Here is an 18,242-nt window from a genome sequence, read left to right on the forward strand (position 1 = left end):
GAGAAAAAATCATGTCCACAAAAAGGTGAGGAGGTGACCATTGCGCGTTGTTTATCCAACCTCATTAATGAATTTTTGGTAATTCCTCAAAAAAGCAGCTTTGAGCAATTTACGTTGAGCCTCGTTTCTAGCAGATATATCAGGTAACTGTCGGCATGATTTAAACATGTTCCGACTGTTTCTGTTCGCATTCCGTTTTGAAAGCTTGAGATCAAAGGAGCCTTCAGCGAGTTTACAACTCATGCATGCTGCCACAGAATGACCTTAAAGGAGTTTTTTGGGCTTTTTGCTTTCCTATTGATTTCTCGCCAGCTGTGTCTTTCAAGCGGTAAGTTTCTCGTTAATTCTGTAGCTGATTTGATTTGATATTTCTAAATCATTTAGATGAACTTCAGTCTCATTGCTAAGTTTGTTGATTATGCTTTTGTTTAATTTCGCGTGTTAAGGTGTTGAGTGTATAAAAGAGTAAAGTAACATTTTTCTATGTCCTTCTTTTATCCAACTCTCAGCTATTTTTCAATTTTTCGAGCTTGTTAGCTGGTAGACGAATGCAAAAAGACTCGGCAACGTTACAAATCTGGAACAACGCCCAATGGGCGTGAAGTGGCTCTGGAGAAGAACACACCTGTGCAAATTTTGTCGATTTTAACTCCTCAGATACAGAGTAGTCGAAGCGAGGAATTTTAATACCTTTATTCTTATGCCTTGATTGTTCATTTTACCGTTAAGAGTCATGCAATCTGTCATCTTGAGGCCTCAAAGTCACTTGTAAATTCACATTTTCAATCGTAATGAGTCTATGCGTGGGAAGATCAATTTGCTAAAGACTATAGATGCAGAATTTGTGCTTGAACGAAGCACTTTTCCTAGCATGTTTCCTCTTAAAACTAAAGTAAAATTCGCCTAAAGACATCAATAATAGCTAACTTCTCTTAGATTTTAGAATTTTTTTATTCCTTACTGTTCGGAATTGATATTGAAAATAATTTTTGATATTCCTTTAAACAGATGTCTTCCAAGCTGGAAAGGTCAACATTACTGATATCTCCCAAAATAGTCATGGCTGCGAGTCCGTCTCCTTCAAAACACAGTTTCAGGGCTCAGGTGACATCAAAGTCTTCGTTACTCTTAGCCATGGCCACAAACATATCAAGATCCACGACCCAGCAGCACTATGGGTAAAATCGATCTCTACGTCAGGATTTAAGGCTTGCGTTCGTGAGGCCGGAAGTGGTTCTGCAGGTATGTCTGTCATTAACTGGCTCGCTTTCCAAGGGTCTCATCAAGGAATCAAGTCTGGCATCGTGGACTTTGATGAATGGACTACAAGAACACAGTGCAAACGAGTATCGATCGTTGATAACCAAAGTAATGTAAGTTTCATCGTAACGTGTGTAGTGTATAATTGAATTAGTTCTTGAACGTAGCTGCTTAGAATATTGCTATGCGGTTTGGCTGCCGACTTAGTCAGTTTTTATTTGACGCATTCAGGTTAAAAAAAGTTTTATTTAAATGAATACGAGCTCCTAAAGCAAAACTTACTTCCGATATCCCTTAATTATAGAGATTCACCGTTTTGCATCAGCGACGGAAAACGAGATTTTTAAAGCTGAATTTTTTGTTTCTGAATCTCTAATTTATATTCCTCTCATTCAATTACAGGGCTTTAAGAACAAGCCACAATTGTTTATTTCTGTTCAGCATAAGCACACAGACAGGCCGTATGACTCCATGAATCTTTGGCTGGAAGGTGTCAATAAAAAGGAGTTTTACGTCTGCATGAGAGAGTTCATGGCCTTTGATGGCATTCATGCGGACCTCAAAGTGGTAAGCTGATTTTAAAGTTTTGCGATAAATGGGAAGTATTTCACTCAGATTGAAATGATCTCCGTAAGCGACGAAATTCCAAGTAATGCTTGAGGCCCATCGTGTGGCTCAAATTGCGTTGATTACTTCCTTCTTTCTTTTACAGTTCTCATTGCACTTGTGTTTTGGGCCTTTTATTCGTTTGTTTCACACCAGCTTAGTCATGTTTTTGGAGTATAGAGATAGATAGATAGATAGATAGTAGATAGATTGTTTCGATAGATAGTTTATTAGAATATCGAACATGGCAGTCCGTAGACTGAATTGCGTTACAATTACTTAGAACTAGGAATGAATAAATTCCAAATACAAATTGAAATTATAATAAAACCATAAATGCGAAAAACTCTCTATATATGACTATGTAGATTGTCATTAATATCCGTAATTTTTTTCTTTTCTGAAAATTGGTTCTTTTGGTTTCACCAGCATTGGTTTGCATACGAAGTGTTACCTTCCAACTGGAACTTCACTGAAGAAGGAAAGATTCATTTTGCTGGAAAAGGGGCGCCGTTGCGAAAAAATCACTTCGCTTTTTGCCAGGTAGAAAGTTGTTAACTTGATTATTTCTGTTTTGATTTTGTTGTTGCTATTGTTGTTGTTCTTCTTTTGTTCACTGCTATTGATTGTAGCCAAATCGATATGAAGAGTTTAGTTTGAACATTTCAAACACACTGAGGTCAAGAGAGCTACTACTTATTTTTCATAAACAGGTCTATCGCTGAAAGTTTAAAGTCTTGCATTTTTTGTACCAAAACAGGACTTTAATTTTGAAAACCCATTTTACGAGCCGCCTGCCGTCTTGGTATGTGGAAGTCACGAAAACACCACAAGTGCTTTGTGGGGCAACTCAGAAGGTCGCTGTAACAACGCTTTAAACGTTTGGATAGAGGTAACATATTCACATGAGCTAATACTTTACTATTACCTTCTCATCCGTTATTTGTTTCTTTATTCTCTTTTGGGTTGTTTTTTTCGTTTTTAGTTTCCCTATTTTCAATATTTTTAGAATGTTGTTGTTGCAAAAGAGAAAGCACGTATAATTTTAAAACAACTGGGGGCTGCAATGGTATACAATGAAGAATAAGGAATTGATTAAAGCGTATATCATATTTCGTGTCTTAATTTCTTCAAGAGGCCTTGAGAATTACCTCTCAAGTTAATAAAACAGATTTCAGTTATGTTTTGGGTGGGGCTAACATTACTTTAAATTTAAAGTAATGAACTGTTTTGTTCCTAGAGCACTTGTGTTCTGATTTGTTTTTGCAGGAGGTTAGTCGGTCGGCGTTTAAGGTTTGTGTTAAGGACAGCCAGGGACTTAGCAAGACTCATGACCCAATAACCGTACATTTTGCAATTATTGGAGGTGGGCAATAGACAGATAGTTTAAATTATTTTACTCATGTCTTTCTACCGATAGCAAGGCATGTCAGAAATTACAAATAATTCGAAATCATGGGCTAGCATGAAGTACTTTCCTAAAGCTACCTTAACTAACATGCCACTCACCCAACAGGAGTTGTAAAGTGGCTTACGTTGGTTTCCCTAGTTTTGAATTTGAATTTTTTTTCTCAGCAAGTTTTGTTCATTTTATTTTCAGACACGTGAGAATACCTTAGCAACGCTACAGCTCTGAAAACACCCTTGATTATTGCTTTTTTTTCACCTCAAGTTTTTTTGTATTTATCTGTACGCATAATTCAAAGCAATCTTTGTTATGAGGTGGCCCCCTTACCATATTTACAGATTCTTTTAAAACCTTGCAGAAAATAAGTGAATCTTGATATGCTGACATCTAGTCAATTAAAACAGAAAGAGGTCTTCGAACTTGATTGCTTGTTTGTTTGTTGTGAGTTTTTTCTTTTTAACTTCAAGAAGAATTAAGTGTTTCTTTAAGATTGCAGTATTGTGATGACAATTTAAGAAAAAATTATCACAACTTGTTAAATAAAGGGACTTACAATAATCTCAGTCACTCAATGTTATGGAAAGCGAGAAAAATTCAGCTATTCGAAAGCGACACTCTCTCATGTAGACCCCACCTTTATCTTAAAACACTTTAAGCACTGCTCACTCGCTGGTTATATTTGATACTATTCCAAAGACCTTGACCCGTGCATCAACGTTACGTGCGATTACTTTGCTGTCTGCAAGGCATTCGACGCATTTGACGCCCGTTGCGTGTGCGAAGAAAACTGCCCTTCGTATGAAGAACAAGTGTGTTCATCTAACTCTACTACTTTCAAAAACAAGTGCATGTTTGAGCTGGATGTATGCAGACTGAAGAGTAACCACACTCTCTATCATCCTGGAAGTTGCACGGGTAAGAAGTGGACGTGTGATTGTTGGCATGCTTTTTATGTGTAAGGGATCAAGAGCATTTCATGTTGCTAATAGGCACGCAAAGGAGCCCACTGTTGAATCGTAAATACCATACCTCTTAAACGCGGAGATACGCTACTACACTATGGAGAAAGTTTGTTTGCTTTAGGCGCTTTAACATTTGCTCTTGCCATTGGAAGACGTAATGCTACTGATCACAGTTATATGAGATTTCCGAGATAAATGAAGACAACTGAGCACAGAGTTATAGCCTCAGCACTGATAGGATCAAAGTGTATGCAGTTTCTCAGAGTTTATTTAGGTTTTGAAATGTATGTGTAAACCACGCTTTTAAGAGAGAATGAACAATACCCATTACAGCACATGGCTGAAGGTTGAACTAATTTCAATGTTGCTTTAGGTTTTCCTGTTCAGAGAGGAAGAATTGAGCTGAAGAGAGATGTTTCCTGGACTGAGACAGCTTGCGAGTTGGTGACCCTCCCGCCACTTTCGTTCTATCCAGACAAGGAGATGCACGTGCAAATTACTACCAATCACTGAAACTCCACCAGGAGGAATTTCGTACACGAAGCCACTGTCTCTTGGGTGGAAAATGTCAATTACCAGAATTTTAGGGTTGGTTATTCTTGAATTACTAGACAGAAATGATTCAACATCTGTTACTTTGGTTGCTTTGTTGATTTCTTTTAACAGCAGTTTTTATTTTGTTTCACCTTTTCTACGGGACCCCATATTCACCACAATTTCTTTGTTTCTTGAAGGTTTGTGCAACTGCTGCAGGAAGAAATGACCGTGGCACGAAAGAATTTGCGACCGTCGACTGGATGGCTTACCAAGGAGCTCCAAACGGAGGTGTGACAGGAAACACTCGAATTCCAGAATGGTGGACTGGAACGAAGTGCGTAAAGATTAGTCTGCCAAAGGTGAGTTTCCATTACGTTGACTGAAATCATAAATTGATAGTGATGATTTCCGATATGCTTTCCTCCCTCTTTTTTGGATGAAAGGTCTGCATATTATTGTTTCCCTACATCTTTACAACTACGATTATAAAGACATTTCCGTGACCCCAGTCAAATTTATATGGTGATTTTGCACTTTTGGCTCATTCCTAGCAAAGTGGTTGAATATGACTGACCGTAACTCATTTAATTTTTTCTAACTGGCAACTAACAACTATGAATTCTTTATATTACAAAGGATAAATTCGCAGCTACACCCACAATTTTGGCGACGGCAGATCACGTAACTTCAGCTTACAAGCATGATGCCGCCAGTCTTTGGATAGAAAATGTTACCAGTTCTATCTTTTACATTTGTCTCAGAGAGTTACAAAATTACGATGGTCTTCATGAGGACATCCTAGTGGTATGTATCAACTCAATACCTGTGAACAACTCGAGCAGGGTGCGTATTCACAAGTCACAAGCTTCGTAAAGTGCTTCAGTTTCATCGTGTATTTACTTTTTCTTCCTTTTCTTGTTTGTTTTGTTTATGTTTTTTTGCTTGTTTTGTTGTTTCATTTATTAAGAATTTTTCGAAGTAAGCCATTGACACAGGAAGATTAGCTGGTGAACTATTGATCCAACAGAACATCATTCTCCAAAATCAAGATAGGCACTCGCCATTCGCAAAGCAAACATGTTTTTTTTTTTTTTTTTTTTAATTTCAGTCGGGCTCCTTCGAATAAGAATATTGGGATACCTTTCACGAAAAAAGGGAAACGAAATCAGTCTCAGTAACATTTTTGCGTTGTACATTCTGACCGAAGTTTCCGAGTTTTCTTTGTTTATGGTAAAGCAACTTTGTACCAACACGTTGTTTGAATTTATCTTTCTAGAACTGGATGGCTTTTGAAGAAATTCATCGCCCGCTATTCGCTGAAAGTAAAAAAATCGACTTTCCTAACAACAACTCTGTTTCTGCCAACTACAATGGTGCGTTCTGCAAGGTACGCTGCACACAAGGAACCATGTTGAACAGGGAAATATCAAAGCCTGTGTATGTGTGGCCGAGGAAAATTGCGCGCATATTACGACTTATGCCTTGATTTAGTTTTAATAACTCGGATTACTCTATCAAGTTTCTCTTATTTTTTCATCGTGTTCATTTCTCACTTTTAATCGGCATTAAAAGCCTCACTTGGCTTATTGATGTAATGTGATTGAATAAAGATTTTAGCGCAACACTTACGGCAGATAGACTTCCTGTTAACAGTTGTCTTTGTTGCTTTGTTTGTTTGTTTGTTTTTTTTTAATCTGATTAGAATTTGACTGCTTCTTTGACATTTTTGTTGCTCTTCCCTACAGGACGTGCAGTTCGTTAAGACTTATGAAAAGGAACCTACGGTAATAATCACCGCGAATCATAATTCAGAAGGAAAAAACCTAAAGCCAAAGTACATATCTGTTACTGCATGGATAGAGGTACTTTTTTTATTGTTTTTTGGTTTTCCGTCAGCTGTTTGCTAAGGCTAGGTGTCTAATGCATACGCAGTTTCTCGATCCATTTAGTTAGCTCAACCGTAACTGTGAAATGTTCAGACGTTTTCCTGCCACCTGCAAATCCTCATCTGGATGGAGATTTCCCTCTAATTGATTTCTTTATCTACAGCATATCCAGACATCAGAATTTCGAATTTGTCTCAAGGAGCTGTTCGCTGATCAGCATGACCCTGTTACCGTGTCTTACGTTGTCTTAGCGGGTAAGCACAAATACGAATGGAACGATGCTATTATTGTGTAAGATATTCTTTTAGACATTTTAGCAGACTGGTGAATTAATTAATTATGCTTTGTCTCCGATGTTTGTTTGCTTAGACGTTTGTAAACCAGGCTGGTCTTACTTTTCTGGCTTTTGCTACTCTACAAGTCAGTCATGCAAAAACTGGACCGAGGCACAAAAAACCTGCCAACTATACAAAACCAGCCTCATCACCGTAAAAAATCAAGAAGAAAATGTCTACATACAGCACCGTCTGAATGGAGACAAAGGATGGATTGGATTTAATGACAGAGACACCGAGGGCACCTTTTTTTGGGCCGGTAACCAGTCAAGCAACTTCACTTACTGGGCTCCACATCAACCAAACGATTTCCGACTGAACGAGGACTGTGTTCACACCTTGGGGGTTGGACATAAATTCACATGGAATGACGTTGATTGCAAGAGCTGTCATAATTATACATGTTCAGAAGGTAATTACATTTTTGTTCTTTTGCAAGACCGCATCCTTTTAATGATTGATGGGAGTAAAAGGAGGTGAAAGAAGAATTCTTAGCCTTGAGGATTGATCCTGCTCATTTTAATATGAATTCGGAATCAATAACCTTACTCTGTCCTTATTTTCCTTCGTTGTTATCTGCCTCCATCCTTCGCACCAATGACTTGTAAGTTCTAGCCAGTTGTGATTGATAGCTTGTTTACTGGTCAATTTCCTCTAGTCCTTGTGTCTGTCTTTGCTGTTGTTGTTTCCTCATTCAATCTTTTCTCTACTGTAAGACATTGATGAATGTACAGGAAATAACCATGACTGCGACAAGAATGGGATTTGCACAAATACACAGGGGTCATATAGCTGCCATTGTGCCGGTGGGTTTAGAGGTGATGGTCGGAATTGCACAGGTATGAATGGAAGAACTCATAGCTTCAGTGAATTCTTATTCTAAAACTCAGCTCACCATAAGGTCATTATAAACGTCGGTGTAATTTACACCCACATTCCCGTAGAAAGACAAGAAATTATTTCAAATTAATCTGCTATCAAAGAAAAGCAGATTCATAGGACCTGTAGTGTAATGAAATAATGTCGCCAAAATGTTTTCCCCAGTAGATATTAAATAAAATGGACATAGGTACACGAATCAACTCAAAACTGAATCTTCACATTGAGGGAATTTTGAGGCATTTTCCGCAATCCTCACTCTCTTTTCCAATGTTTTTCAATAGTCCGATATAGTTCCCAATATTTCATTGATTGATTTACTGACTGAATGCATGAATACGTGAATGATAGATTGGTGGAACAATTGAACTCTAAAATACTTAGTTACTGACTTTCTAATTGAATTACTCATCCACTCAGCGACTAACGTCTTGATAAATCTCCGCTAAATTTCCCATTCATTATTTCAACTCACTACAGACGAACCGATTGACAACGTAATGTTTTAACTTAACAAATCTACACATGTTGGAACTCATTATGGGTTTCCTTTTTTCCCTGTTACAGACATAGATGAGTGTTCCTCAGGTCGTGGATGTCATAGCAATGCCGCGTGTCAAAACACCTTTGGATCGTACTCATGCATTTGTGTTAATGGTTACACTGGAGATGGAGTTAGCTGCAGTGGTACATAACGCTCTTAGGTTTCAAACTCTCAATAATGCTGCCCAAATTTGGTGAAAACAATTTTACAGGAACCCTTGTAAGCCTATAAATTTCCATACCTCACCAAGAAGTTTTGGGCAAACCTGTTTTCAAGTATTCTACTTATCTATCCAAAGGCCTACTCTGGGACCTTAAGTTGCCTTAAGTCGCCTAAAGTTTCCTAAAGTCCCCTTAAGTTGCCTTAAGTCGCTCTTGGTTACGAAATGTTACAAGGGTTCCACCCTTCCCAATTGACCCCATTCACCCCACTCTAATCAAATTGTGTTTATTGCAAGGGATTCTGTAAATATTTTTAAATTTTATGGAGAGACTGTTGCTAACTTTGATTTAACAACAACAAACATATGAAACATATGAGTGAACTGCGGTTATGAGACGTATATAAGAACGATCCTTCGCAGTAAAGCACTATTTGAGCAATAGTGGAAATCAGACCTGAAAAAAATTTCAGGCCTGTACGGGATTCGAACCATTGACCTCTGCGATACTAGTGCAGCGCTCTACCAATTGAGCTAACAAGCCAACTGGGAGCAGGCCATCAAATTAATTTGATGGCCTGCTCCCAGTTGGCTTGTTAGCTCAATTGGTAGAGCGCTGCACTAGTATCGCAGAGGTCAGTGGTTCGAATCCCGTACAGGCCTGAAATTTTTTTCAGGTCTGATTTCCACTATTGCTCAAATAGTGCTTTACTGCGAAGGATCGTTCTTATATACGTAACTTTGATTTATCGCTTCAGTCAAATAAAATCGCTTCAAGTCGCCTTAAATCGCCTAAAGTCGCAACGTTTTTTATACCAATTTGCTCAAGTCGCCTTAAATCGCCCAAAGTTACGGCGACTTAAGGCCCCAGAGTAGGCCTTATCCAAACATCGATCGACCGCTGCCACCGAGTAAGTCAGAAGGAGGAGAACCTCGCAACAAAATTTCTTTTTTAGGGTATCCAAAACGACTTCATTTAAAATCATTTGGAAAACAATCACTGCCTGAGTATCACTGATTTTCAATAGCAATCATGGACCCATGCCAACTCTAGTATGTCCCCTCTCTCTTTATAGATGTCGATGAATGTTCAATCAACAATCATAACTGTGACGCCAACGCGAAATGCACTAACACTCAAGGATCATTTACTTGCAAGTGTAACAATACAGCCAACTATTATGGCAACGGGACAACCTGCTATGGTTTCCGTAAGTCTTTTCGTTTTTTCATCATTGATAGTTTAATTGCTTTTGTTTAATTATTTTCATGGATATTGATATGTGGCAGATGCTGTGGCCTGGGATCCGATTTAGTATCGCTCTGCAGCTGGGCTTTCCGGTCGTCAGTAGAAACACTATACTTGCAAGTTTTAATCCATGATAGTTACCATTTGGTTATAAGGCGCTAATTGATAAAACAGTACGGATTTTTCATCTTATACCTTGCAGGAGGCCTTGGAAACTCCTCCATCATAGGAAGAGACACGAACAGAATGTCCCAGTTAGATTCCTGGCTTCAATCTCGCTTGACGAGTCAGTCAAGAAGTTACTGGGAACTGTGCTATAGAGCTTCTAGCCATGGGTGGAGTTCACAGACATTTCATCAGAAATGTGATAACCTTGGAAAAACAGTGACCATCATCAAAGCTCATGGTTACATATTTGGCGGTTACACTAGTAGCTCATGGGGATGTAAGATCCTTTATTTCCATTATCTTACTTAAATTTGATAACGATATCAAGCTATAAGAAGTAACCTGTTTTTAAAAGTGGAGTAACACGCAATTTCTGGATTGCCAGTCGTTTATTTACCGTAGTAGATGTTAATTTCAACCTTTTAGCAAATCACTGTCACACAACGCGAACGTTTTGCGTTTTACTGAAGGTTATAACAAAGTTTATCAGGAAGATCCTTGAATTTTGTGGCTGAAAAGGGCAATTACGTCTTCACGCACATTTGTTATTGAGTTGGTTCCTTGGTTTACAACTAGAGATACAAACCTTAGCTAGCTTCTTAATTAAGTACACATAGAAAGAACTGTGGTGAACCAAACTGAGAGTTGAATTAAGATCCCCAATACAATAATTAAAAATAACATCTATTTATGAGCACTTTTAAATAAGACAAATAAAATGATGGAGCTAGTCTCTAAGTTTTGTTTTACATAGCATGTTGTCTCGGAATCTCAATTATGTTAGCACCAGTGTTGTCTTACAGTATGCATATGTCGAAATCATGGCGAACGGTTGCAGGGTCAAGGCGGTTTTATCATTAAAGATGAATCATGCACACCAATCGAAAAAAGAATCTTAACTCTTCACAAATCAGCAAAATAACAAGAATTTCACTTTATTTTTTAAACTTACACAGCATGTGGATTTCGAGTACACTCTGTGGTTTATGATACATGTTTTTCGCTTTCATATAGTTACTAGACGTGGTAAACAAAAAAAACTCATAGCAATATTGAAAATCAACTGATAAATACGTCTTATCAGACGTTTGGTTGTGTAGTATCGCTGAGTATTTTTACGAGTTGTTCCGTATTTTGACGAGCCCGTAGGGCGAGTCAAAATACCAACAACAAGTGAAAGGGTTTAAATAACGCCATCATAACCTTGGCTACCATTGGTTCCATCCTAGGTTCTATCCCATGGCAGTCTGCTGTTTATGTGTTAATTATCGGTTAAAACGTCTCTATTTAAACACAGGTTCGTGTGAATTTCTAACTTAATACATTCCATGTCTGCTCTCTTTCAGGGACCAATGGATACACCTACTCGTCAACCGCCTTTCTATTTTCCCTGAAAAACTATTATGGATATGGATACTTAAAAAAGAATATCTATTCGTGGAGCCGCTATCATGCAACATACAGCTATTACAATTATGGTCCAACATTTGGAAATGGACATGATATTTACGTTGCAAGCAACGCAAATAGTAACTACAATTCTTACTTCAATGGTTGTTACGCTTACGGCGGTTCATACTGTAGCAGATACATGTGGACAGGAAATAGAAATTTCCGTGCAGATGAGATAGAGGTATACTATGAAGTGACCAGTTAGAAAAAAATCTGTAGGAAATCACATATGTTGGCGTGGAACATTCGATATTACCCTTGGTGTTAACTTATATACGCTTTCTCAGTCTCAGGCCGTAAAAGCGCACATACGTGTCTGTATATTATGGTATTGTAAGGATATCAGAAACATTTTACTGTCGTGCTTACTACCGTACTAGACTGAAAGTTAACACATCATGTAGTGAGAAATAAATGTGAATGATACGAAAAATACCCATGCAAATAATAAAGATTGCAGTGATATTTTCTAATTAAACAGCAGAATGATGTTTTGTTAGTAAGTTGATTTCGACACCTGATCCCTCAAAAAAACAAAGTGCCTGTAGCAGAAAAATATATCAAATTTAGCAAACACGGTCTCCTCTTCACTTTCTCAAAAAAACAAAAACAAAAATCACGCGTGTGCAAACACCTTAAACATTATCTTGTAAGGAAAATAGGGGACAAAATAGATATAAAACCTTATACAAGAGACCACTTTTGCACGAAACAGTTTTATAAAAGGTGTCTCTCCACCACAAAACTTGTGATAAATCGCAAATTCAAATTCCGACATTTTAACCCCATAGCTTTTAGACCTGAAAAATCTCCCCTTTGTACAGGGTAATATTGGCGTAAGTTTGTTTCGACGTCCAAATTCATTTAGAGAGATCATCGCATATTCGTCGCCGTTTTATCATAAATTGATTTAGGTAATATTGATAAAAGGGAAGTGCGAGGTTTTTGTTCAAACAACCTTAAAAAAATATATGTAATAGAACCTACCGACAGACCTTTCTCCATGCGTAAGTCTGGTAAGGTTTATTTTTAAATTCACATCTCAGTATGAAATGTTCTCCAAATTAAAAATGTTAGCTATAAATCACCAAGAAATAACTCATTAAAGCCGTATCAGTTTTACTGAAATTGTACCTCTAGCTATTTGCTTAGCTTGGTGATGCAAGAGAGCTTTACAATAGCGACCTCGATCGAGGCAGCAGAAGGCTGAAGATACCTCTTTAATCGTGCAATGATCACCCTTGGTTGATGATGGGTAATTGGTTAGGGCTAGAGAGCACGCCCCTAATCCGTAGATCTTGGTTCTGTTTCAGTGCATCGGGTTTCAGATCGCTCTAAAGCAGAACCATTTTTGAGCTAGTCAACACTCCCCCCGCCCACATCACCATTACTTACATCTCGTTCTTCTGGTTGATAAACTGCGTTACCCAAGCATAGTAGTCTGTGCTTGATTGCTTAACTCACAAAAGTCTCTGCTTGAAAGTTGAAGTTTGCATTTCAGAAACTCAGAAACCCAAATTGTTGTTCATTCCTCCCTAACTTATAGTGAGGTCGCCTTTGGATTTACCCTTTCATCTACTTTGCATGATTAGTGATATCGTCGCATCGCATTTAGGCCGGTGAGCTACAAAGAAAGACTGAACTAATTTGCATTAACAAATACCGAAATAAGGAAAGATTCAAGGGTAGTAGAGATGAGCGAAATGGGGAAAAAATTCCTGTAAGCGAGCCGTGAAGCAATGGTAAGAAGAAATCAGTTAACCACAGGGCTTACAACTGAGAAAAAAAAAAAACGAATAGCAACAGAAAACGCTACTCCCGTATTCACCGAAAATGCCACTTAACTCGACATGAAAACGGAAAATAAAGTAGCACTTGTGGCAAGCTGTTTTATTCGAAAGCGTAATTTCTCGAGCGATGCTTTCGTTCTGTCTCGTCGTTGGCTGTTCTTATCACAAAAAGAAGAATTTAGGGCTTTGCTTTTGTCAGGTGCCAAAAATTGTCACCAATCAAGGGGAAGAAACTGAGATTTTGTCCACCGAAAGGCGAACTCGGTGGTTAGCTGGCATTAGTCGAGCTGACTTGACGGAGAAAATGACCTGGTTTGCGGTATCCACTTTCATTCGGGAAAAGCAGCATAATTATGGGATCGATTAAACCCAGACTGGGTTCCTAGTTTGCATCTGGGGCACGACAAGCTAAAGGAATCCGACGAGAGGAAAGAACAACAGCGACAAAAAGAGCACAAAGGATTACCGAGAGGAGAAAACGCGAAAGAGAACGTGAGGAGCAGGGAGCTATGCAAAGGAAAGCTGTAAAGGTGAATGAGCCTGGAGAGCGAATAAGAGATATATGATGAATGGAGGGGAAACTTTTGGAGAAACTGGAGAGGAAGAGAAAGAAGAGAAGGCAAGCGTTGAAAACATTGCCTCAACGCAGATCGATCTAGAGGGTTACAGTAGATCGTGCAACACTCAGACGGAGGAGTGTTACTACATGTTTAGAACAAAACAAACGTAGCTGCCTCAGAAATCCACTGCTTTTGAAGAAGATTACTTTGAAGGAGATAACGAGAAAGTGCGTTTTTTATACCGGTTTGCCGTCCTTAGAGATATTAAAGAAAACCTTCTCCTTCCTGTCACCACGTGTAACCAGACGTCCTCTTCTTTTGACTAACTCAGGAGTTTATTATGATTCTCATAAAATTGCGTCTCGGGGTACCAAATCAAGACCTTGCATATCGCTTTAATGTATCTAGGACAGGTTAGTTTCAAGAATTATTGATCACAAGCTTCGACTGGAGGAAGGCATTCGAAGTATATTTCTGCACCGGAACGAGCAAAGGATTCAAGCCGATCACTGAGATTTTTTCGACATACCTTTTCTTAATGTTGCCTTCCAGTGAGTTGGCATAAGCTGAAAATATAAGCTTGAAATCCGCAATCACTTTGTCCGAAGACGCATATTTTTTCAATTTACTGACCGCCATCTCAAGAATCACTCCTCCAACATGGCGGCGCCTCGTTTTCGAACATTTATATGACGTCACGCGAACAGACTCTAATTAAAAACGTCCGATTCAAAATCATTGCAAAAAGAATACCTAGATCCAGCTGTAAATTGAAGAAAATTAACAGTAATTGCACTTATATAAAATCGTGACGGATTTAAAGTTATTCACAGAGCCAAAACGGGATTACTTGCCCCTTGCTCCCTTAAAGGAATCAGTTCAATTGATTTCACCTTCATGAAAAAAGGAAGTCGATCATGCGACTTTTTTTTACTGTTTTTCCACTGCAGGTGTAGTGGCCTGGTAGTAGGCAGTTTTTTGTTTCTCTTCTGCTCTTAAATGTAAGCAAGAACAGAAGTTAATTACCTTACTTGTATTAAAATTTCGCGTGGTACTCATTTTCGCTCAGTCTTAATGTCGCGCGATTTAATTTCGCGCACCTTATAGAGGACTTATTCGCGCAGCTTCAAATTCGCGCAGAACATTTTTCTTATTTGGTTTCTTTACTGGAGTTAACAGATGCAGTTAACCTTTTTGTCATTACACAATTAAAGAATAGCACAGAATTCGCGTAAACCTAAAGCAAGTTTTTCACTGCCTGCTGCTGGCACATTTTTTCACGCATTTTTTTTTTTTGTTTGTTTGACTACAGAAGGATGTCGCATGGTTTGTTCAGTTAGATGAAATCAACAACAGCGATAACAACAATTTATTTGTATTCCATTTAGGCAGATGGCATTGCATATGATAACATTAACAATAATAGTATTTAGGGAAGAAAATACAAAATAAAAAAGATATTATCAAAAAGAAACAAAAACTTCTTATCAAGGGTCTTTACAGTTCGAAAGGGTCCTCTCTTTTTTGAGGCTCCTCAAGCGTGGCACTCACCCCTGAACGTCTCCAACCCTTTACAACAATCTCCCCGTTCAACTGCATGAAGTCGTGAAATTGCACAACGCATTTGGCGTGGAGTGGTTTCAGTACACTGATCCTCAAATCTACTGAAACTTTATCTAGTTGAATACCGTTCACGATTTGGGACTGTACCTGCTCCGAGTACCATTTTTTTGCCTGGTTTCGAAGGAAAGCCTTGCAAGAGCGATTGACTGTTAAATCTAGGGGTTGCAAGTACGATGTCATGTTGTTGGGAATAGTCACTATCTTGCAGTTATTGTCGGAGACGAAATTTTTCACAGTATCTGTCCAATGTGATTTGAAAACATCTGCGACCAAAACCCATTCTTTTGTGGTGCGAAAACCAAGCTCTTCTCTTATCCTTTTCACGTAGGGGATGATAATGTAATTGATTAATTAAATTACTTTCTTCTCATTTGACCAATGATTATCCGAGTGGGTGATGTGGAATTCTTTTGGAAAGTGAAATTTAGGATGGCACCGATCTGTTTTACCTTGGTGGATTAGTTGAATTGGAGGAAACTTCCCGGAGGCGGTGACTGAAAATGTCCCTGTAATTTGACGATAATTAGTGCTATGGCTTATCGGCACAAACTTCTCGTTAGGTTTTTTCATCGTGTACTTACTAATGAGGACGAACGGCAAAGGAGTCTGGTAAATGTTTATGATTAGATCGTCGGGTACGTCGTAAGCACTAACCACTCCTTTAATAGAGCGACAACATGTGAAGCCAATTTCTTTCTGAAAACCAGGTGACACGGGTTGTTTCGCAGTTGTTGCTCGGCGTTTGCTGTAGCCCAATCTTCTGAAAATTGACTGGCACCATGTATAATGAATATCAATTTTTCCTCCGTTTTCCTTAAACAGTGATCGATCATTAGCCATTACGATACCTTTGGCTCTAGAAATACAGCAATATTGTAATTAAGAACGCAGCCCGCTGCTCTCACGCTCTTGATCATAGAGATAACTTTCTCATCGATGTTCTCGGGTGACAAAGTTTTTGCTCCGCGATGTTTTCGTGGCAATTGATCGAGTTTTCCGTTCTTCTTTTGTTCTTTTTTGTAAGATTTTATCATTCCTCGAACAGTGGACTCTGGTATGGAATACTTTCTTGCTGCCGGTCTTATTCCATGCACAAGTCCCCATTTGGCAATCTCTGCTCGCTGAAATGCGTCATATTCTCCATATTTCCCCCTTTTCTTCTTTGGTTCTGGAGTGTCAAGAAACAATTGTTGTCTGACTGCATTTTCTTCGGCAGCATTAAGATCACTGCTGGAAGACGCAACGGAAACCTCGTCTTGGGAAACCTTTGTGAAAAATTTTAACATACTCATACGGCCCATGCATCTCTGAGTTACTGCGCTTTTCACAAACAACGAACCATAAAACAAACAACGAATCGAAATTCACCAATCACAACTCACAGACCTTGACCTTTTTGACCGCGTTGATGTAAAGTTTTGTTTCCTAAGAGGTCCGTTAAGATGATTGACAGTAGTAAAAAGCGGAGTCGTCAGTTGGCTTTCGAACTTCAGAGCTCGCATGTTTCTGAAAAGCGCAGTAACACCATGTGAGAGTAAACCTGAGTTATTAAACGGAGATGTGTGACATACCTGTAATCATTAAACAGGTACAGGAAGTTACACAGAAGTTGTGATTGCCGAATTTTCTTGTCGGTGACAGTTGGCTGACAGATTGCAGAATATTTAATACTACCTTGATAGATAAATGGAAGGCATTTGCATTGTGTGCAACAATTTGACAAAATACACATGCCTAAAATGCGAGTCCTTTGTTTGTAACCGAGGAATTTGGTGCTCCGTCCCAGCCTCTGAAGAGTATCCTGGATGGAAATGTGGTTCGAGTGTTGCTTTATGTAACAATTGCGACAAGAAAGAAGCGTATGCAACTGCTGATATCATTGCTGAAGTCGAGAAAGAAGAAACCAGTGATTCAGAAACCAACGCTTTTTCGGGGAAAGAAAGCGCTGAAGAGACATTATTTTGGCTGGCTTGTGCATCAAGCAGTTTTCACGAATACAGAAAGATCTGGGCTCCGAGAATCAACCAGCAGTTGGTAGTTAAGCCGGAACGGGGCAACATATTCAACCCCTTTGCCATGAGTGTGTATACTAAAATCAGGGGCAAGATAGAACTATTGTCGCTGGTTGGACATTTGCCTCGAGAGATCTCTCGACTTTGCAAGTATTTTATTGAATATGGAGGAAATTTAAGAGCGAATGTGCGCAATACAAAATTTCGACGGTCGCCACTACCCCAAGGAGGCTTGGAAATTCCAATTTCACTGGCAGTCATCCAAAATAAAGCGAGCTTGGAAATTTATAAGAAGATGGAGGGAACGGATAACTTACCTTTTTAAACACCAACCTCTAATTCTCACTGAAAACCTCTTTAGTATCCAGTGATACTCAAATATATAAGATTATTTTAATTTAATGACATTATAAGTAATAATAAATACGTTGATTGAAGCTCCTCCATAGGGACTTTTCAGTCACAATGTAGACTAACTAAGTACTGGAAAATCGCCACTGGCAGAAGACAGACGAGTGGGCTATTTACAGAGCGCAGCCAAAGAGTTGAACTAGGGGTAACCGAGAACAAATCCCGCCAGTGAGTGGCAGAGTGGAGGACTTGAACCCGGGACACCGGATTACAAGTCCAGTACCCTATCCACTTGGCCTCGCCGCCTCCATCGACAGTAAGCTAGAAATACTCGCTCCGTTTGGTTGAGTGATCATTCAAGAATATTCATATGACAATTGGTTTAGGATGCCAGGCAGTAATACTACATGGAAAATGGACAAAAGTGCTGTAATTATGTGAAGGCAACTAATCTGTTGAA

The 18,242-nt window shown here is 38.8% G+C and overlaps 1 pseudogene across 1 annotated transcript; it reads left to right on the forward strand.

Annotated features, from left to right (window-relative positions):
- The first annotated feature begins 181 nt into the window (after positions 1 to 181).
- On the forward strand, positions 182 to 11,879 carry LOC111327332 (uncharacterized; annotated as a pseudogene). The gene is made up of 19 exons (XR_015991999.1): positions 182 to 328; positions 1,009 to 1,373; positions 1,663 to 1,827; positions 2,296 to 2,409; positions 2,627 to 2,758; positions 3,136 to 3,232; positions 3,971 to 4,189; positions 4,610 to 4,824; positions 4,971 to 5,132; positions 5,410 to 5,577; positions 6,050 to 6,160; positions 6,519 to 6,635; positions 6,823 to 6,913; positions 7,029 to 7,406; positions 7,711 to 7,833; positions 8,441 to 8,560; positions 9,654 to 9,788; positions 10,029 to 10,271; positions 11,341 to 11,879. The product of XR_015991999.1 is annotated as an uncharacterized LOC111327332 (transcript).
- The last annotated feature ends 6,363 nt before the right edge of the window (positions 11,880 to 18,242 follow it).

This window comes from Stylophora pistillata, chromosome 9, assembly GCF_964205215.1.
Source record: "Stylophora pistillata chromosome 9, jaStyPist1.2, whole genome shotgun sequence".
Classification (NCBI taxonomy): domain Eukaryota; kingdom Metazoa; phylum Cnidaria; class Anthozoa; order Scleractinia; family Pocilloporidae; genus Stylophora; species Stylophora pistillata.